This window comes from Calonectris borealis, chromosome 3, assembly GCF_964195595.1.
Source record: "Calonectris borealis chromosome 3, bCalBor7.hap1.2, whole genome shotgun sequence".
NCBI classification, from domain to species: domain Eukaryota; kingdom Metazoa; phylum Chordata; class Aves; order Procellariiformes; family Procellariidae; genus Calonectris; species Calonectris borealis.
The window spans coordinates 32,901,815-32,924,751 of NC_134314.1; the positions used below are offsets into that span (position 1 = coordinate 32,901,815).

Genomic DNA, 22,937 nt, shown 5'->3' on the forward strand with positions numbered 1-22,937 from the left:
GCACAAAGACACAGCAAGGAAGAAACAATTCCTCCTTTCCCCGCCCCCCCCACCTCTAAATTCTGTCACTACGTAAGAATGTTTAGAACAGAAATGGTGTATAAGGGACCACCCTGTCAGAGTGACAAGGAGTGACAGGGACTACGCAACTGGTCTTATGGACATGGGAGATGGATTTTGCCCTGTATGAGGTAGCATGGCATCATCATTTATTTTCAAAGCAAAACACCTGAAATACCTTCCACATGGCTTGCTGATCAGCAGACTATTTCAGAGAGCAGAGTCAAGCCCACAGAAAACAAATCCAGCCAGGAAACCACATACGTTCTTTTCTCAGCTTCTCAGGACTTTCTTTTTAGAAGGATGTTGCTAGAGTCATTTCTGTTTATTGTTTTCCCTGTTTCTAGCTGTTCAGTTTGCCAGATAAACATAATTACTGACAGAAAATTACATTTGTTTAAAAGTAAAATTGAATTACCCCTACCATCCCCTCTCAACCTGTATCTGAAAGGATTAGAAGGGTGTAGATTACAGACCACAGTACCATTATCATAGAAAATCCCATCTTCCTCCTTCTTCTACCACTTCTTGCAGATTCCCCCTTCCAAACATAATAAAGAGTTTCCGTTCATTGACTGGTCAGTCTAGTCATTCTTAAATGTAATTATACTGCTTTCACCATTAAGGGATGTTAAATTGTAAGTTCTTGGCAAACCCAGTTTTAGTATCTGCCAAATGCACATCTTGTCTGAAAACCAGCTAGCTACTGCTAGGTGCAGCGCTCACCTACATTGCAAATCTGATGATGCCGCATCTTATTATGCTCTGAATATCTGTCCACAAAGGACAGATAATAAATAATTTCCTGATAGGGTACTCATTTTTTGTACTTCTTGGTTTCAATAGCCTTCTCTATGTAAAATGCTTTTTGCAACTCCTGTATCTTAAGTATGATGGTATTGACTTATTACGTTATCAGGAGATGTTTGTATAGAAAATGTGCAGTTTTGGAATGCAAGCTTATGTGGAGCATTCTTCCAAAATATGAACTGGTTGAACTAGCAGATTTCTCTGGTGGACATTTGTATCAATGATTCCTGTAGTGAATAACATGAAGTTCCATCAGCATACCTCCGTCTATGCACCAGAGACACAGCTGAAATTTACAGACATCTCACAGAGCATGACGACTAAAATTTTAAAAAAGTAAATTGGAAGTTTAAAACAAATTAATGAATCTTTTCACATTTATGTAGAATAATGAATACCTTTGTTTTTAAGAAAATGTTAGAAAGATGGCATAAATTAAAAAAAAATGGAGATAGTAAGAATAAACATCTCTAGCACAGTTCTTTTTCCTTTTACTGTCACTCACAATCTTTGACTAAAGTACGGAGCATCTCCAGCCACTGTCCAGATAAGAAAATGTCCTCTTTTCTTCCATGTAATGTGGCATCAACACACTGAGTGAAGCCATCATAAAATGACTAGAGGTACTATGAAACAGAAAACATGAAAAACAGTGCTATGAGGAATTGGGTTTGGCTCTACTGCTGTTATTTTACATCAGTACCCTACAGATAAGCATCCTGAGTTCTGAAGTTTTCCTCATAGGAAAACTCTGATTCCTGACACTAATTCTAGTCTTTGGCACTCAGCTTAGCACAACCATGACTGCAGTGGAGGTTAGATCTAAAAAACCTCTGTTTTCTAGATTACTAATAAAGATCAAATATTTTATCTAGGTTACTATAATTTACATCAGCCATAAGCTAATGGTTACTAGAGACATAAGATGGATGCAGTTGCCAAAACAGGTATTTAGTTCCATTGTACATTGCTTTGGGTGCCATGTCTGGTCTCACACTTTCTTTGCAACCTTGTATACACATATACAAATACATATGCAGATGTATATACCTATATTGTATATATATTATATACATTTTAAAATGAGACCTAAGATTTTCTCTAGAATGATAGTTCATATAAACAGAGTGCACAGTGCTCCATTTGTGCAGGTAATGGATACAAAGTCATTAAGGTAGGTGTTCCTGGTGCTAGATACACAAATGTATAGCTGGGTCTTTTTCATATAATAACATCAACTTTGGTCTTCTTATAGACATACTTTTTTTCCAGTTTTCAATTTTTGAACACAGTTTGGGTAATAAAGAAGTACATTTATTTATTTTTAAATAAAATCCTCTTCAAGAATTAACACAGTAGGCAATGTGTACAAGTACAGAGCCAATGTGGAGGCACTACTAAACAAAGGCAAAGAGTAAAACAGCAGGTCCTTTTGTAATCATAAGTAACAGGTTACACTGATATTCTAAAGAAAGTGCTTCATGCTGAACTGTTATAAATCTGAGAGCTGATCGCAAATGGAGATTTCCTTATACCTTATTTTTGAAGAGGATATTGAAAGTCTCTTTTGCATTGTTTTCATCACAGAATCTTCAGTATGTAGCTCTTCGGAGGTAGAGGAAGACAAGGCTTTCTTGCTCCATCTAACCACGTTAGGAAAAAAGTTCTCCTCTTTTTACTCTCTTCTGCCTATTCCTTCCTTGAAACTTATAAAATATTGCCATATTCATGCTTTTCATTGCTAGACTGAGCTTCTCATGCTTCTGCTTTCCTGGGAAACATTTGACAGATTCTGCAGTTCCCAAAAGATTCGTGTTCTCAAAAAGTGTTTTCATAAGCCAAACAAGTTTCCAATACAATGTTTCCCATGGAAGTTCTTTTCTCTAATGCACAATATGGTCAGGATTCCCCCTTCTTCTCCATCAGGTTTTTGGACCAAGCCTGCTAACGGGCAGGGGGGATGATACCTGGACTTTCTACCCTGCAATTTCTAAAGTATCCAGGTTCATAGTTTTGGTTCTAACAGCTTAAACGTCTTTCCTTTGAAGTGGAACAAACAGTAATGTAGACTGTCAGGTAAAAAGTTCTCTGTCAAACTAATTTGAAGTGTTCAAACCTGGAAACAGAAGAATAAAGATCTTGTTCCAGATATGTCATGAAAGACTAAACCTTGGAGAAGAATGTCAGGCCAGACACCATTACCAGATTCTGCTTCTTGTTAGGGTATAAACAATGGAAAGATGCCATGCTCTGAGAATTCTTTAATCTTATTGTGATTACATGTCAGTTTAAGAGGTTAAGAAGGTAAACCTTTCCACTTTGGATTGATTTTTTTCTCCTTTTCTGAAATTAATTTTTCATATCAGAAATTATTTATTTATGGGTCCAGGGCAAAGAAAATGTAAATGCCTTGGAGCCGAGACAATGAGTTAAAGATGTCCCATAATTAACTTTGGTTTATTAAAGTAATGTTTCAAATATTTTAAAGTAATTAGATTCACAGACGTAATTTCACTATATTCTTAAAATAAGTTATATGCATGCTTGAAATGACAGGAGGGTAGTCAATCTTTCACTGCAATGGCATCTCAACTTGGAAAACACTAAAACATGGACCTGTGATCCTGCATACTTGACACTTGAGTGAGGTTGCTCACATCCTTGAGTTCAAGCAGAGGTGTGATTGCAGGATCAGGGCCTATGAATTTGCCTTGACCAGGAGTTCAAGCTGACTGAAAACAATGACCTTTCAAGATTAAGACCTTATTTAGTAAAGATACTTCTATTTGTATAGACTGTTTAATATAATGCATATTGCATGTGGACAAAACAAATATGCAGTTGCTAGACTCAATGCAGAACTACAGCAGCATACTTACTGTCTTTTTATTCTCTTTACCTATAGTTTGCAGCAATCAATTCAAATTAAAATCCAGTTCTGAAAGTGGCTGAACCATTTTTTTTTCCAAAGTAGTTGTCAGAAGACAGTGCAATGTAGTGGTTAAAAACATTAACTGAAAGTAAATGTGCTTATCCTGAGAACATCTCAGTACTGCAATAATTTAAGTGGTGCTTTGATTAGGCTTCTTTCTACTGAAAATAATTAAATTCATAGAGGGAGGATATATTAAACAAAAATAGCCATTAGCAAAGCTAAAGAAGAGGTGATGACATCAGATAGCTGTGTAGTTAATCAGAAGAATATACGGTTGTACGCTTTAGACGGGTGAGGTGAAAACATTACCAGAGAAAAATGTGAATTCCTAAGTCATAAAGCTATATAACCAATAAAATGTGTGAGTTTGGGTCATCCTACAAAAGGAATATGCACAGAAAGAAAGGTCCGTCTGAAAGCAATGGAAGTTTGTAACGTACCCACAAGATTCAATTTACTTTTATTGCCATCACTTTCTATATTTTATAAGGCTTTTGTCTCCTTCCTTACAACAGAAAGCTACCATGCTCTGAAGAGTCTTTAATCTTGTTGTGATTACATGTCAAATTAAGGGGTTAAGAAGGTAAACCTTTCTACTTTGAATTGACATTTTTCTTCTTTTCTGAAATTAATTTTTCATATCGGAAATTACTCATTCATGGGACCAGGGCAAAACAAATGTAAATGCCTTGGAGCTGAGACAATGAGTTAAAGGTGTCGCTATAAAAATCACCATGTTACAAGAAGTTAAGTTATTGTAAAGTACGGTAACAACCTACCTTTCATTTGTGGTGCTGAAAATTTTATAGTAACATCACTATAGAATAGGAAATGTTTATGTTTAGATTAAGCATGGTGTGCATTCCTTGTAACAGAAGAAAAATCTTCCCTTTTTACATAAGCAGGTAAATTTGCTCAGGTGAACACATTCAATACATTTCCTGCATATATTACTTGAATTTTAACTGATTTTTTTTCAATTCTTAAATGATTGCTAGAGCTATTAAACATTAGATGTTCTTCTGAAATATCAGGCAGAACTGAAGTGTTTGGGCCTGGATTTACCTGTACAGGAAATTGCCTCCATCCATTTTGAAGTGGCATTTGTCATCTATTTTTCATGAAGGTCTGTTCATTTCTGTTGTGCTGATAGTATTCTTCTGGAAGGGCTAGTGGAGAAAAATAAATTAATGATGTTGAATTGGTACTTAAATATTGCAACAACTGTGGAATCAATGTAGCTGGTCTGCTGCAGCTATGTACCAATGCTTTCTAGTCCATTCAGTCACAGATTTGAGTTATATTTTTTGTTTAATCACATAACTTCTTTGTGTTCAGTCTTCAAGATATTGCTCTAGAAAACTATACAAATGAAAATTTTTGTGTGAGTGAAAGTTACTTAATTGGATATGTTGTGTTTCACTCCCCATATTTAAAATGTAATAATGAAGTCTGCAGAAAATCTAGGAGCACAGTTCATTCATATTTGTAAGGTGTTTAGTGATCTTAGGCATTTAGTTTTGCTGAGATGGTATTATTAGGAAGAAAATTTTTATCTTCTTGAGCATATCTGTAGGCCTCCAACACTAAAGGTTATGTCCTAGTTTCAGCTGGGATAGAGTTAAATTTCTTCCTAGTAGCTGGTATAGTGCTGTGTTTTGGATTTAGTATGAGAATAATGTTGATAACACAGTGGTGTTTTAGTTGTTGCTGAGTAGTGTTTATATAGTCAAGGACTTTTCAGCTTCCCATGCTCTGCCAGGTGCACAAGAAGCTGGGAGGGAGCATAGCCATGACAGCTGACCCAAACTGGCCAACGGGGTATTCCATACCATATGACGTCATGCTCAATATATAAACTGGGAGGAGTTGGCCGGGGAGCGGTGACTGCTGCTTGGGAACTAGCTGGACATCAGTCGGTGGGTGGTGAGCAATTGTATTGTGCATCACTATCATCATCATTATTATCATTATTATTTTCCCTTCCTTTTAAACTGTCTTTATCTCAATCCATGAATTTTACCTTTTTTTTTAATTCTCTCCCCCATCCCACTCCAGCTGGGGGCGGGGGGGGGGGGGGGGGAGTGAGCGAGTGGCTGTGTGGTGTTTGGCTGCTTGCTGGGTTAAACCATAACAGGTTAGCAGTCTATATAACACAGGAACATATTTGATTTAGTAGCACCAGGAGCATGAACACTGACTCTGATTTAGCAAATTAAAGTTACTTCTGTGTACAGGGTAGGACTACAGCCATTGTTAGATGAGATAGATAATTTATCTTAAGAATAATTTGCATCATATCTGAAAGTAATATTGTAGTACTGTTGGCAAAGCCACTCTCTATTTGACATCGTCCTTTTCATCACAATCTGCAATCTTGACATATGAGGCAGGACACTTATCTGAAAGCAGTGATTGTTTAGAGAAAGAAACTGTTATAAGAATGATTTTTCAAAAGAAATTACATAATTCTAAATTATTACATAATTCTACATAATTCTAAATTATTTTCTATCTTCCTAATTTGAGTTTTGCTTCTGGAATACCAAATGTTTTCCAAAAGATATTTTTTAAAGTTTATATCAAGGTCATATACCTTTGAAGATATAAATAGAAACCTTCATGAAACTACAACTGAAAATAGGAGTTTAGAATAAAAATTACCATAAATAATGCAGTAAATGCTATTTGACAAAATTATTACAATACATTCTTTCTCCTTAGTGCTGCGTTTTGAAATGAAAAGTAGTTATTTCATATATAGGTGGCACATCAGAGTTAAATATGTTAACAAGGAAAAAAGAAATCTCTCCATGATTCACTTTTCTCTTCAAAACAGTCAAGATTAAGTTAAATGAGTCACTTCCTATCTACTGATACAACATATATTTTGTCTGTGTTGCAATGCAATACAGATGAGCGACAACTGTCTAGACATTTACTAGTCCATCAATAGGAGACCATTCAGTGCATCAGAGCCCAGGTCTCTCATTTATCTCTCCAGTAAAGGAGAAGGGCATCATTGAAACCTGTGGGGAATCTGAGAAGAAAATACTATGGATTTCTGTCTAACTTATTGATGAAAGTTAAATGTCCACTCAGAACCATAATGAAGCTCAGGAGGCGACAAAACATTTCTGCGAGCTGTGTAAGTAGAAGTGAGGTAAAAAGGAACTCTGTTTTGAAAAAACAGGCTATTTGGGGGTTTGGATCTGACAAATACCTGGCTCTTGAAAAAAGGAGAGAGAGACTGGAAATCACTGAATGCTTTAAATAAATTAGCTCCTTCCAGCAGGGGTGCCTTGTAATTGCTTTTTTTTTTCTTCCACATATCTTGCATCAGCTGTAAAGGTGTTTAACTCAGAGTTCAAGAGACTAGCCATCATAATGAACCTCTGCTTGGAAGCACAGCTGAATTTTTCAACTTCAGTAGTTTCAACAACATTTCCAGCAGGCCATAATGTAATACTCACCTTTTTTTTTTTTTTAATAACAGTCTTTCAGTTTGAATGGTTAAAGCCTTACCGTCATAATTTTTTGCTTCTCAGGGCTGACTGTTTTACAGGACAGATTGGAATTATACATTCCTTTCTGATTTTTTTTTTTTTTTTTAATCTGATAGTTCACTTTCAGCCAGATGGGACTGCCTCTCCTCCCATGACTGAACCAGATGTTGATTTGCATCAAGTTTTTGGCAAAGAGTTCATATCAGCTTTGTACTGACCCATTAATCTTCATATCAGCCTCATTAATAATGTATAGTCTCACTGCAGTGAATAACCATGACCATCTTTTCTGTATAATTAATTCATATAGGCTCCTCACTGTCCTAGGTAAGTGTATTGATACTTACAGGTATACTAAGCAGTAATGCCACTTGTGATCTGCTAAAATCAAACTATAAGAGCTTTTAATCAGTTATTTTAAGCCTTTATAAACTAAAATTCAGAGTATCCTGATTTAAAAGAAAACATGCACCTGTATGAGATGTGTCCATCCCCAGGAACAGAGGAACCCAGGGCTTGAATTACATGACTTAGTCAGAAAGGGAGAAATCAGCTGCACAGTATATTTTGCAGTCTTAATTTTCTCCTTTCTTGTGTTCTCCAAGGCAAATATGGGAAGGTATTCTTTTAGTGAAGTTCTTCTAGAGCATTGAGAAGAAATGGCAGTTTGCTAGACTGAAAATCTATTATGAGTCAGATGGGGGAGTATGGATAAACTACAGTTCATGACTGCTGTTAGCCCAAGGCTTTCAAGCCATCTGCTGGGCATCAAATATCATGAAATTGGCTTGAATGTTGTGCATTTTGTATTGGTTACTTTTTAAAATAATACAGTTGGTATTTTGTCTCTGGGTTCCGAAATTTAGAGTGTACATCTAATTTTCAGGCTTTCCTCTTGTCGTGGTTTAACCTGGCAGGCAGCCAAAACCCACGCAACCACTCGCTCACTCCTCCCCCCTCCCCCCCCCACACACACAGTGGGACGGGGAGAGAATTGGAAGGGTAAGAGTGAGAAAAACTGGGTTGAGATAAAGATGTTTAATAAAACAGAAAAGGAAAAAAAAAAAAATAATGATAGAATATACAAAATGAGTGATGCACAATGCAATTGCTCACCACCTGTGCTGACCAATAACCGAGCAGCAATTGGTACTTCCTGGATCATGCCTACCATTCATATACTGAGCATGACATCACATGGTATGGAATACCCCGTTGGCCAGCTGGGCTGGCTGTCCTGGCTGTGCTCCCTCCTCCCAGTCTAGCTTGGTAGCAGAGGATAGTTGTCCTTGACAAGGTACTTAGTAACAACTGAAAACATCAGTATGTTATCAACATTCTTCTTATACTGAATTCAAAACACAGCACTAGGAAGAAATTTAACTCTATCCCAGCCGAAACCAGGACACCTGTGTATCAGTGAGGGCTAGAAACTTAATCCTTACAATGATAACTAAGATTCTGAAAGGGGCACAAGTCTCCAGAAGCTGTAGCTTAAAAAACTCACAAGTGCAGTCACATGTAAAATCAAAATAAAAACTGCTGATAATGCTGCTAGGGAAGAGTACCAGAGCTTGAAAAGTTCAGTTAGCCCATGAACTGAGCTTATACATATATTTCAGTTTTGGAAGACACAAGTCTGCCTTGGAAGCTTGCCAGAGGTATATACCATGTTGAAAAATTTTTCTTTTTTTTAAAAAAAAAGAATAGAGCTTTTTTATTTGATGCAAGCCCTACATTACTAAGTGTTGTTATGTTTCATAACACTTGGAAATGAAACAGTTTCAGTTCTTTCTAAACTACGTTGAAATGATTTTAAAGAATCTCCCTGATAACATCTGTGGATATGTCCAGATTTCAGGGAAGGCGTGTTTTATGGCGCCTGGAGTCCTGAGCTCCTGATTTTTCAGATCAGGGAATGTTTGTCATTTTCCTCCATGCTTGGTATCCTTTCCTCCTTTCTGGGAGAGCCTAGGAGAGCAGGAGCATTGTCACATACTGATGTCTTGTCCCATCATTTAGTTGGGAACATGGCTAATGAAGTCAATATGGATCTGAGAACTGGGAAGTACGCATATAATGTGTCTGTCTACAATCAGTAGTCTCTCATGTTAGATTGGCTGGAAACGAGACTTGCCAAAGTTTGGGACTTGCAACTTCATGATTAGTTACTCCAAAACTGGAAGCTTATGACTAGTTTATGGCATAGTGGCCATAACTAAAAAAAAAAAAAAAATACTGTATTAGTCATTTAAGAAACCTGAAACACAGCTCACAGGAAAGATATTGTCCATGAAACCCTACCACAGTACCCAGATCCACAAGAAATAAAATAGGAGAGTAAAGTATGATTTTGTCTACAGCATGTGTGGATGACCTGCCCATGAGCTAGCCAGGCTGATAATCGGTGCTGTAATGGGAGGTAGTTTCCTGTATTTTGAGGTGTAATAAGGGTTTTCTTCTTCACGCAAACTGTTAAAATATTGACTCTCATGCGCATACAGTTCAGATTGAACTTTTCTTCTAACATGGTTCCAGCAATATCCTTTTAATGAAAGGTTAGAACTAGCAGCTTTTTCATCATTTGAGAAATTGGAAGCTCAGTTTTAAATTATATTAGTGCTGTATTGTTATTAAAATATTCTATATCTTCAGATGAGTCAATTAACCCATTGCTTCAGTTTCCGTATCTAAAGACTGGAATAGTAACTTCACAGGAATGTTTAGAGATCTGATTAATTAGCCAATGCTGAAGTGTAAGTATGAATTCTCCTGTGCCCTAGCTCCAACAACTGAATAATTCCTTCAGAGAAATAAAAATTGCATTATTCAAGTTACAGGACAAATTTAGATTTGCAGATGTTCCCACATTAGAATTTAGTCAAGACACTATGAATAACACTTCTATTTCTGTGAAAAGTATGTGTGGAATTGTAATAAAGGACCTTTGTTTTTTTATAACTTGGCTTCATTTCACATAACACATACACATTTCACATATGATATACAATTCTGGCCTATTGGTATATTATTAAATATGAATCTACAAGTAAAAGTATGAACACATTTCTTTTACTTCATATCCTAGTAGAGAGGTTGCTTTGTTAGTAACACATAATGAGAAAACCTAGATAAAAGCAATTTGTATAAAATTTTTATTTAGATTACGTAGGCAACTTTTCTTCAGATAGGGATCTTATTTTCAGTGAGGTCTTGTGTCTTTCTGTCTTTTCCACTAAATTGACTGAAATTTAATAGGATAAAGTGTAATAAGAACTGTAGGCCTTTTTGGTTTGTTTTTTTTTGTTGTGTGTTCTTTTTTTTTTGTGGTTGGGTTATTTTGTTGGGTTTTTTTTTTTTAAGTGAATAACCTGTGTGGTAAATTCTCTGTTTTAATAACTATGTCTTCTAGTGGAAGCATAATAATTTTATTTTTCAGATAGACTTATGTGTCCAACTCAGGAAAGTATTGCTAAATTTGCTAAATTGCTAACTTTATAGTTGATGTTTTTATAATGGACCCACTAGTTGCAATTTTCCTCCTTCTATACAAAGTATTTGAGAAATAGCTGAAATGGTAAACCAGCAGTGAAGACCTTTTAACTGCCGTTTTTAAAAAACATTTATGTCTTGTTTGTGTAACATGCGCAACAGTCATATTCATATGAGAGATAACCAAATAATTTGTTTTCATTATTGTAGTCCTTCATTTAAGCAATTGTCCTGGTTTTGCCTGGGATAGAGTTAAATTTCTTCCTAGTGCTGTGTTTGGGATTTAGTATGAGAAGAATGTTGATAACACACTGATGTTTTCAGTTGTTGCTAAGTATCTGCTAGTCAAGGACTTTTCAGCTTCCCATGCTCTGCCAGGTGCACAAGAGCACCTATGAATGGTAGGCGTGATCCAGGAAGTACCGATCGCTACTTGGTTATCGGTCAGCGCGGGTGGTGAGCAATTGCATTGTGCATCACTCATTTTGTATATTCTATCATTATTTCCCCCCCCTTCCTTTTCTGTTTTATTAAACTGTCTTTATCTCAATCCACAAGGGTTTTTTTCCCACTGAGGGGGAGTGAGCGAGCGGCTGTGTGGTGTTTGACTGCCTGCCGGGTTAAACCATGACAGCAATGAACAAAAGAAAACTTGAAAATAGTTTATAAAGATATTTAGTAAAAAGATGCAAATTATATTTGGATTATATAGGAGGAAAGGTATACATATAAAGTTAGATATGTGAAGTGATGAAATTAGTATTCATTTTCAGATATAGTCTTTGCGTCCATTGTTTCTCAAGTTTTGATGTAGTTTGGGTTAATGTTTTACAAGAGAAAAAATTTAATTTGTCACATGGTTGCCAAAAGAATCCCACAATAGCTATCAGGAATTACATTTCAATGGAGTTAAATAAATATATTTAAGCCCTCCTCATAACTGAGTGGTATGGATTTTTTCTTTTAATAAAATTTGAAATGTAGATATAATCCACTTGTGCTAGGGCTAATGCCAAAAAAGGAACTGTGACATATTTTTAAAGTACCCTGCTCTGCCCATAATGCTGTCTGTGCATATTTCAATAGTAAAAAAACTCCCCTCCCCTGTTTTTTTTTTTTTCTTTTAAGAGTTCTCTTGCCTGCAGCATTGCACACAGAAACAATACAAGCTGTCAGAAACTAGATAACCAATTTACTTGGAAAATGAATTAATGCTTTCCTCATCTGACATTAATTTTGTTGGAATTGTGTCTCAAGTGGAAAATGTTGGCTTTGAGTGTGGAATAATAGCAGTTACTTCTTTAGACTCAAGAGGCTGAAATGCCAGGAATGGGAAGCCATGTCCCCAGTGTGACTGGAATATCAAGTGACAGCCTTGGTGGGGTGTTTTACTCACACTGTTCAGTCCTGTGTGGGAAAGAAAGAACAAACTCATCAGGATTAAAATTTGTGGTGCATTAACAAAATTTAATGATGAAGGAATCCATATTTCCATATATTTGCATATTGCTTCATAGGACCTAGGACATACTCACTAGACTGTCACTAATATTTTGTGGTAGGTCTCCAATTTGCATGAAGACACTTCTTATTCATGAGTGAGTAGCTACTGCTAGCTCATGTTGCAGCTAGGCTAGTCTGTAATTGCTTTATTTTGTGTTGTCTGTTGTCCTGTGAATAGTGCAGCAGCGGTGAGCGTGGGGCAGTTTTTCTCTACTGTATGCACCTCTGCTGGAGCGATATTATTTTATGGCTGGAAATGTGCATTTGAATCACCATTTATTAAGCATTTTCATCTGCAAAAATGTTCTCTGTATTTTTCAGTTTACCCCCTTGAAATCTCATTTTTACGCAGACTGGCTTTTTCAATACCAAATACTACTCAAGTTTTTACTGTCACATCCTTTTTTATGAATACTGGCAATATTTCTGGTGCTACTTAGCAATGTGAAAGATGACAGTATTTCAGAAAATGGGCAAATTGAAAGTGGAAAGCTTCATGTAGCAAAAAGAAACAAAGAAAGAACTGCAAATTTGTATTTATAACATCATCTGACTCTTTTTGTGTAGGTAAAGGATAACTGACTTTGTAGTTGAACAACCCAGTCCTTCAGAGTACTTACTCTGGATGTAACGCTTTTCTTCCAACCTTGACTGCTAATGGCTGTGCTCATCCAGCACATTGGGGCAGCCAACAAGGTCAAAGAGGATGGATGTCAGAAGAACCACTGAAGGACTTCTAGGATCTAATTTGGGTGGGCCAGAAAGCTTAGCATGTAAATAAGAGAATGACAGGAAGTTTCTCTGGAAAAATTATTGCAATTCTATTCAATTTTTATCTTAGTATGGTCATTAAAATTGTAGCGTTATGCTTGTCTCATGGCAAAGTTTAAGAAAATTCCTAGAGATTTTTTAAATGTAAAATAGTGTATAGTTTTATAGAGTGATTTTCTCCAAGTGCCTTAGAGCATTGTATAATTGCAAAGCATATAAAATTAATTTTGGACAAAATGGTAATTAAACTGCAGCAGATTCAATTTGACTTATGGAAGAATAAACTAGTGTCTTGGGTTTTTTTTCTAATAGTTTATTTGAAAAATGTATGCTCTATAGTCATCTGTAAACTACAGATATTCACAGAAGACTTCCAAGAGGAAGAAAAAGGTAACTCAATGAATGAAGAAGTTGGTGTTTCTCACTCAAGAGCTTATAGGTTAGAAAATTTGTTCCTTCCTTGTTAATGGTTTTAACATATCTTGTTTTTTACAGAATTACAGTAAAAGAGTACAAGAAGCTATGTAATACTGTAAATGTTATTACAGTCTAATAGGCTTTAAGTAAAACAGTGACATATACATCTATGTAAACATAATAATCGATAACATATGTCAGTTGTCTATGTGCTAGAATTTAGATTTACACTTAAGGCCTCCAGAAGGTTTTTTTGATGATGTGTGGTTTGCTTTTCTCAACATAAAATGAATCACAAGATGAATCAGGCCCTAAAAATACCTATTTCTCTCCATTGATTATAAAATGTCTAGTCGTCTAGCTCATTTATAGGTATCTATCTACTTTATAGGGGTAATCCACATTTAATCGGATGAGTCTTACTCTTGTTTCAAGATCAAAAAGTAATATATTGTATTAGTACATCTAGGTTAAAGTGTCAACATACTCAATTTGCTCAGCAGACATTTTTCCATCACTGGGATATTGTCTCAGCAAATTACTTCACGTATTAAAAAAGTCTTGCAACTGAAAAAGAGTTCAAATCCATGAGTTTAAGCAGTCTGGATTCTTGCATTTATGCCGCTATCACTTTCTTGATTTGTTGTTTCTCACTGTTCTTTCTTGTTTTCTGGGAACCTTCAGGCACAACAAGTAACTTGTAATTTTTTTTTTTTTTAAATGTAGCTAAGTAAAAAAAGATGAAGTATGCAGCAGTCTTTTCAGTAGAGCTCGTTATTTCTTAGAAACTGAACTGTCTACTTTAATAAAGTTGAATTTCACCTTACAACTGCTTAACAGTTTGTTATTGTATTTGCAGCAGCAATGTATTATAATTGGAAGTAATGAGCCAAACAAGCTATTCTTAACTCTTCAAAATGACATATTCAGAGATTTTTTTGGAAATTGTGGGGGTTTTATTTTTATTTTTCATTCATACCCTAGTGACTAATATCAACAAAGAAAAAACCTAATTCCTTAGTATTTGAAGGCATGATTTTTTTCAAACGATGTGTTTAGCATCAAAGTAAGCTGTGAGACGGACAGCATTGGAAATGGAAGACTTGTATGGTATTTATCCCTGCAACAGACTGCACAGCAATGCAAATAATCATAAACTTCTGTAATATGGCATCTCAGCCATGCCCTTGAAAGATTATTGTGTAAGAGAAAATAATTATCTTTGACAATTGAAACATTAGACCTTTTAGGAAAGTGGCTGTTTAAATGTGGATTTACTGGCCTGGTTATCAAATAATTTTAGGTGGTAACATGACCTATTCAGAAACACACTTAAATAATGTACTTAATTTCAGGCATATGTTTCAATCCTAGCCTCTTTCACAGGAAGTAATCATATGCTTGAACATTTTAGTAAAATAGGTTTTTGTCATTACTGACCTCAGCCAGCCATCACTCAGCAATCAAAAATGGGGAAGGTGCCCTCTCACCTGGTCTTTTAGCTCCTCTCCCGCTGTTGCAGAACACACTCTGTGCTTCTGTTATCTCCACTGGGAACTGGGTGAGCACAACTGGAGGTAAAGGCACAAGGAAAATGAGGGCAGGAAGTGGACCTTTCTCATAACTTTTAACATATTTTTAATTATTACCTGCAGTACTATCCAGATTGCTTGAAACTGATGCCTTTTACTTTAGCAGATACCAGATTCTTTCACTATAGGAAGCCATGGAGCTCATACTCGGACTACTCATATTTTTTTAAAGATTATTGAACTATTGCTTAAAAAAATCTGTAACTGTAAAATAGACCTTGCAAACAAAGCTGAATGTAGATGGTTTCACTGGTGTATTGAGGGTTCTAGTGGTTACAGGTTAGTTTGGGATACAGGGGACCCTCACTTCCCTCATCTCCTAAATATTTTGACATTTTGGCATTTTGCAAGATATGTTATTTAAGCCACTGTTTAAGAATCATGGTCATATTTGCTTGTTCTCTTCTTACAAATTATTATATGCAAAGTGGAATAGCCTCAGCAGTTACAGAATGCTTCTGTTTTTTCCCCTTTTTTCACCCTATTAATATATAGCTATTGTGTAAAATACTTTTATAGGAGATAAGAGTTCAAAGTCCCTCTGACAGGTATAGAAAAGAAAGCTTTTGTAAGCTCTATTGTGACTGAATGATTTAACTCTTCAAATCCCACCTCTCATACTCAACTTCATTAGAAGAACAGAGCACAATAGGTCTGCTCTGGTAGGGCTTAATAGATTGAGTCCTTTCTGCAAATATAGCAGAGAAAAATCTAGTTTGTGAAGCCTGATAGGGCTTAGTCTAAGATCAGTGCTTCACTCATTAGCAAATCCCAAAGTAGAACTTTAGGTACCATGAGAGCTTTAATTTTGGAAACTTAGAGCTCTGCCGACTTCAGACATGAGTAGGCAGCAGCAAAGTAGATATTTCAAGCATCTGTGTTTTGTGTTTCAGTTCCTAAATCCTGGCTATGTCCCACTTTAGATGCCTATGCCCTTTTTACAATGTCATCTATAAAACCCAGATCTCACAGGTATAGCTCTGTGAGAGTATTAGTCTCTTACTGGGTTCAATAGAAATTTGCTATCTATCTATCTTTGAGTATCACAATTTTAGGATGCTAAATCTTATTGAAAAGCATGAGACTTAAATTCTTAAATACCCCCATGTTTCATAAAAAGAAAGTTTAATTATGCAAGAAATTTGGGGTAATTTTACTTTCTCAGGTATCCCACTGGCTAGCAGAATCAAATCATTAGAACTGAATTAGATGCCCAGAGTCCCTGTACAATACCTCACAGGAGAAAGGCACCTGAGGGAAAGATATGTCTATATTATGTTTGTGTGCCACAGAGATTTCCAGTGTAGAAATACCTAGCTTGGGTACTGAAACAGTCCACTGTGCGGCATGTTGTGCAGACTAACGCACCTTGAGAATATAGGCTCCCTGCAGTAGGAGGCTAGATCATTTAAAGTGGACTTGGGTATCTTCACACAGCACTGTCAGACTTTGCAGTAAAGCCAGATACTGACAATGGGGCTGACAAAACTCAGCGCGCTTCTGAGTAAGGACCTGATTAAACCACTCTATAGAAAACACTGTGAAGGGAAGTGGGGATAAACTCTGCCCCTTGAAGCTCAGGGTAAGGCGTATGTCTCTGCTCAGGGCTTTTGGATTACGTGTGAAAGCCAGCTCAGGTCTTTCCTGAGAAAAAGGTAGTCCCTACCTGTTGTACCCAGTGGTAAAGGATGTTAGTTTTCAAATCCTTCATTGGCCTGATTTCAAACAGGTTTGCAGCCACTGTTCAGTTCCGTGGGGGTCGTCTTTTCTCAGTCTATCTCATTTTTACTGCTGTTTCTTGCACAATTAACTATTCATTGAAGCAAAACTTTGATTCTGATTTTCATCCCCCCAGCTGTGCAGTTTAACAGGTCGATTAGAGAGTCAGGCAGCAGCACGATATTAAAATTTCTGTAGAGGGGAATGTGTTTTAGGAGGTTATCGCAACCCACCTCTTTTAGCCATGTTTTCTCACCAGGCGTCCCACCCGCTCTCAGTTCTGTCTTTGCAACTCTTGCATGGCTGTGCTGCAAACAGGAGCAAGAATCCAGACTGCTTAAACTCATGGATTTGAACTCCAAAACCCGGCACTTTTAACTCCTGCAGTTTTAGCACTGATGTACTTTGCAATGTAGTCCCAGAAAAAGTTACATCAGAGTAAAGGTGGTGGGGAACTATAAGGGGGTGCAGAGCAGGGCTGAGTGAATGCCCAGAGGCAGGGGAATAGAAACCCCTTAAACTGCATTGACCATGAAAAACATACCAAGGTAGGATTAAATCAAGAGCGTCTCTGCTCCCCTGCCTTTTGGCTCGATTAATGTCAGATTAATAAGAAGTGAATCCACACTAAAAAGCTGTGACAGTTCAACTGCATCAGTACAGTGAAAACCATACAAAATTTCTGTGTAGGCTAGCCCTAAAAATTTATAGGCTTGTTCATTTAACGTGGTCCTTACAGAATCGTTGTCCATATTCCAAAGTCTTGCTCTAGGCAATCGTGGCAGACTGACCAAGAACTGAGTGGATATGGAAAATGAATTGACTTGGTACTACAAGGAGTGGTTTCTCCAGGGTCAAGATTTGAAGTACATTAGTGGAGAAGTGTATGCTCCCACTGTTCAGGCTGAAATTTTCTGCTGATGAATAAGAAGACTTTGCTGCCCAAGGCTGTCATTCAGCAATTTTCCATGAAATAAAAGGAAAAAAAGAAGCCTCAACATTGAGTCTTCTAATCTTAATCATGTTCCCTTCCAGATATATTAACTGATTTTCAGTCCTTTTTTTTTTTAAAGAAAAGAATGCTTGAAGCTATATTGGTATCAGCACAAGCAATGAAATTGAAAGCTGTGCTTTCATGTTAGCATCTTTTATAATTTTCTGTTATTGCTCCACAATGAGTGTCTACAGACACCTAAATCACTAGTATATACTTCGTGTGAATAAATCGTATATATGAAGTGGATACAGTCAGCAAAGGGGAATGTGAAGTTCTGCATGTAGGCAGGATTCGTCAGCTATTTAGTGCAAGACAGGAAACAACTAAGTGGGTAGAAGTTCTGCAGAAAAAGAACTCAGATTTGGAGTGGATGACAAATTCTGCATGAGTCAATGTTATTAAGCTACTGCAAACAAGGCAAATATCCTACTGGGAATGTCAACAGGAATATAACCTGTAGGAGTAATCCCTCCATTCTGCTTAATGCAGGTAAGACTTCAGCTCAAGTACTCCATCAAGCTTCAAGAAAGGCGTAAAGCAATTATATAGAGTCCAGAGAAAAACAATGAAACGGGTCAGAGGTCTAGAAAATATGGCCTCTGAGGAAGGTATTTGAGGTTGTTAAGTCTTGAAAAAAAGTAGAGAAGATATCATAGCAGGTAAATAGATGCTATGATGAGAAAGATGATATACAGCTCTCAAATAACAGGCTTCAAGGGCAGCATGGGACATTGGGAAAAACTTTCTAAAAGAAAGATTGATATGGGTGTTTGAGTGGAGTGCAGTGATGTAGAATTTCTGTTACTGGATGTTCTTAAGAAAAGGTTAGACAAATACCTGTCAGGAATTATTTAGGTCACTAGGATAGGCAGAAGAATGACTTTTTCAGTCACTTTTTGTAACTATGATCTATATTTCTCTCAGTAGATATGTGACTTCTGTTTTTCACACAATAGATTCTTTGGGTATATACCTCAAGAATAAAATAAACTAATACAATTTCTGCACTGGGAACAAGTACATATATTTCTGACTTACAGTATTAAATAACAAATGCAATTCTCATAATGACTGCCAGGTCTGTTGAATAAATAGTAAGGTGGAAAAACCATACTCGAATGAGTCATTCCGTATGCACCAGAATTCTGGGAAGGCAGAGTCAGTTCTTAGTATACCAAAAATCTAAACTTAATTACTGGCATTGCATTAAATCAAGAGGATCAATTCAAATGCAAGAGGATTTTTTATCGGATGTGTTTGATAAAATCAATTTTCTAATAAAGAAAAATTAAAAGGATAAGTAAAAGGAACCAAAGTCATAAGCCCTGATACAGTTATAACTGAAGACTTTAAAATATCTTTATAATGGGATAAGAACAATTAGTTACTACTTGTGTAAAAAAATCTTTGGAAAAAGCTTAACAGGATGGTACAGTCCCTGCTGAAGTGAAAAAAAAAAAAAAATGAGGTGGATACAAATCAAACGTACTGAAATTGTCTAGGACATGAAGGTCAAGACCTAGTACTGTGCATTGCAGGAGACTGAGTGAATCGACGATTATGCATAGCTATGCATTCTTAAGTACTATCAGCAATATGACTGTATTTCATAATGTGTAGTCTTGAACTATTTACTGAAATATCTGGGCATTTTGTTTATTAAGACTGAAAAACTGAGCTTTTTTATTTTAATTTTGGGAAAAATAAATACAACTCATCATTATGACACTGAACATCACCTTAGGGTATAACCTTCTGCAGTTTGATTATGTCCTGTTGTATTTGCTCTCCCACCATTTTGTACTGAAATAAAAATCAGAATGAATTATAAAGGAAACACTGAAAAATAAACAAAGATATATTTCAACTTTAATTTATTCAGAGCTATGAGGTAGTATTTATCAATGAGGGTTTAAGAGATTAAGCTGCATATGACAGAGCAGTCCATACCACCTAAGCAGCCTATTTCATTTATGTGTCAAATGAAAGAAGCAAGCAGGAAGAACCCCTGTCTCACACCTCCAAAGTCAGTAGGTTGGTTGTCAGACAGCTGCCTGGGATGGTTTTCTTGGTCAGTGCCCGGCTGTCTCAAAATTTAATGAATGTTTTCAAGACACTGGATTCTTCTTATGTACTATGCATATTTATATGTATATAGAATTATTTATTTTTATAGCAATGACCTAACTCCTCAGGCATGCTTGGAAGAGGGAAAATACTCGTGTTTTAAACCCATTACATAAGATTTTTCAGCTAACAAATTTAAGTAGAGAGTGATTTTAGGGTATACAAGTCAAAGTATTAATATATTAGCCAGTCATCGTGACTATGTCTGTACTAGTAAACTTTAAAAATCAGCGTCGGCCCTGGCCCTGAGGGAAAGTGGCATGGGAGTTTTCATCCATTTAGTTAAACGCTCTTCCCTTCAAAACTGGGACCAACGGAAAGAGTGGTGGGAAAACCCACAGGACACCAAACTGCTGTTGAGCTGGAGGAGCTCATGGCCCTGCTCAGGTGTATGTATGAGAGGCACCGGCAACGTGGGAATCACGCCACGCCACAGGGGTACGCACACCCCCAGGGACTGCAGCCATGGGTGACCCACGCTGGGACAGGGACACTAGGAATGGAGCATCAGGAAACCATGAAGTACAGGGCAGTAAGCACAGCGTGAAAGACTTGGTCATAGAGTGGCAGAAAAATATTTTTCACAGAGCAACAGAAAACTGTTATGCATATATCACCTCAGTCTCCCCACTACCTGTCCCCTCCCCAGGGAAATTTTGGAGGACTGAGTGTAACAGGTGGAGAAAATACAGAAAGCTGAGATTGTGGAGGGGGGAGGATAGATGTTTATGTGCTTGTTTAGTTGTTTGTGCTCTTCTTTTTCCTGGTACCTAAAAGGGTGATCAGCAGTTTGTGTTGGTTAACTTGAGTAAAAATCCCCAGCTGGTGCCTGGTTTCCACTAGACACCCATGTTATTCTTATGCCATGCCCAGGAAGCAACAGGGATAGATCCTCCGGCTCTGGCCAAAGATGCATCAAGCACTGACTGTACAGTATGAATCTTCATAGGACAGTGCTTGATCCTGTGCTTTGGCCCTTCTTGATTGATTAGGATAGCCTCCGATTAATCCTAGCAGCTGCAAATCCAAGCATAGTACTAACAAACAGTTGTATTTTGGTAGTACCTTTATATCTAGCACATTTTTGCTGAAATGGAGTATCTTTTTTCATCCCACTTGTCCCTTGCCTTAGTTGCTTCAGATGCAGTTTTACCCAAGAAGAGATCTAGCATTGAAAAATGAGAGTCACAGCCCTATCTTAGAGCAAATGCCTCAGACTTAGCAAGTAGTGTGGCAGATTCAGCTACTTGTGGTATGCAAATTCCCAATTACCAACAGGCAAAGTAAAAACCGGGGTTTGCGTTTTCCTCAACTACTGGGAATTATAGACGACAGTATCTACTTCACTTCTGCCTCTTGAGGACATGACTAAGAGATCCATTTTCACCCACCATTTCAGAACGCCTTGTCCTTTCTCAGGGCAAGCAGGTAGTTACAGCTCGGTGGAGATTCAGTTTAGGTTTTCTGTTAAACAGGAAATATTTAAAACCTCCTAAAACCATAACAATGCAAACATTTCAATCAGTGTGATATTTTAGTAACTTCCGAGACCATTTCTTAAGTATTGCTCTCGCACAGTTCTTCTTTCTCTACCACTAATGTATTGCTGACTTTTTATTTTAAATGGAGAACTTCTGATGTTGCTTTCTATTCTGCACGCCTTCCTTCTTCTCATCACTGCACTGAAATTTTTTATCAGTTTTCTATTTGCCCTGTCTCCCTGGACTTTCCTTCTTGTACTTATTCTTCTTGCAGTACAATCAAGGTAATGTTAGGTTTCCCTAACATTATTACACAAAAAGAAAGTATTCTTCTATACAGAGAAAGTCTCAATAATAGTAATAATATAGTTTAAATTACAATACACATACTTCTCAGTTTCAACCGTTTTCCTGGCATTATGCTCATCCTTAAGGGTCTTAAGGTCAGTACCTTCAGCAGGGTGTGTCTGTGTGAAACGAGTAACTGCTTGTATGAAACAATGTCTATGCCATAGAAAGATAAACAAAAGTAAAAAAACCTGAACAACACCACACCCCACACCCCACGCCCACCTCCTGGTCTGCTAGAAAAATCACTGTAGGAAAAAAACTGCTGCAGGCAAGTCAGGAAGAGTTCAGACAGGACAAGCCCAAGGCCTTGCAAACTCACAAATCTTATGGTCTTTTACTAGCAGTAGCAATGTTGTGTTTCAGGGCTACAAGGTAACAGTGGTATCTAATTCCTGAATCCCAATTCCATTCCAGCACTTTCTTAAGTGTAGTTTCTTCCTTGTACGTGCTAGTGAAAGTATTCTCACCAGAAGTCCCTAATTATCTCTCCTAGAAAAAATATCAGGGACTGTGACGTGCTTTCTTTTCTAATCTCCCCAGCTCCATTTCAACACAACCGTTGTACTGATTTTTTGTCATCTGTTGTCTTCCTAGCTCCATTATTGCTTAATTCATCCCCAACTGTGATAATTCTTTCACATTTAAGAAAACTTCAAATTAAAAAAAAAAAAACAACAATATAAAACCAAAACAAAAAACAGAGTTTTTCTGTACTAGCCACGTGCATGTGAAAATGGGAAATAGGTATCTCTCATTATTGCTTTTAAACAAATTTTTATTCCTGGCAACCATATTAATGTGGCAAATAATTGAATATGAGTTTCAAAGTAATATTTCTCATGAACATGCTAAAATAAAGTTCTGCAGTGAGTAGATTTGATTTCTAAAATACGTGATTAGAACAGGGCACCTGGAAGCCAGCTTGTGTTTTTATGATTGCAGATTTTATCACAGGAATTGTATTAAAATTTATATTGAGCAATTGTACTCCTGCAGCTACGGCTGTGGTCGTACAGGCTTTTAAGCTACATGTTTTTCACAACTCCTACATAAAATCTCATAAGAGTTTTGGGGACAAGAGACAGTATATATCAACAAAACCCTCTGCACATTCGAAGGACTACATTTAATTCTGAATATCCTTTCAGTATCCTTTGTAAACATCAGCTGTCGTGC

General features: G+C 36.8%; 1 protein-coding gene across 1 annotated transcript in view; it reads left to right on the plus strand.

Annotated features, from left to right (window-relative positions):
- ADGRB3 (adhesion G protein-coupled receptor B3) overlaps positions 1 to 22,937 on the plus strand; it is a 489,232-nt gene that overhangs the window by 130,433 nt on the left and 335,862 nt on the right. The window lies entirely within an intron of this gene.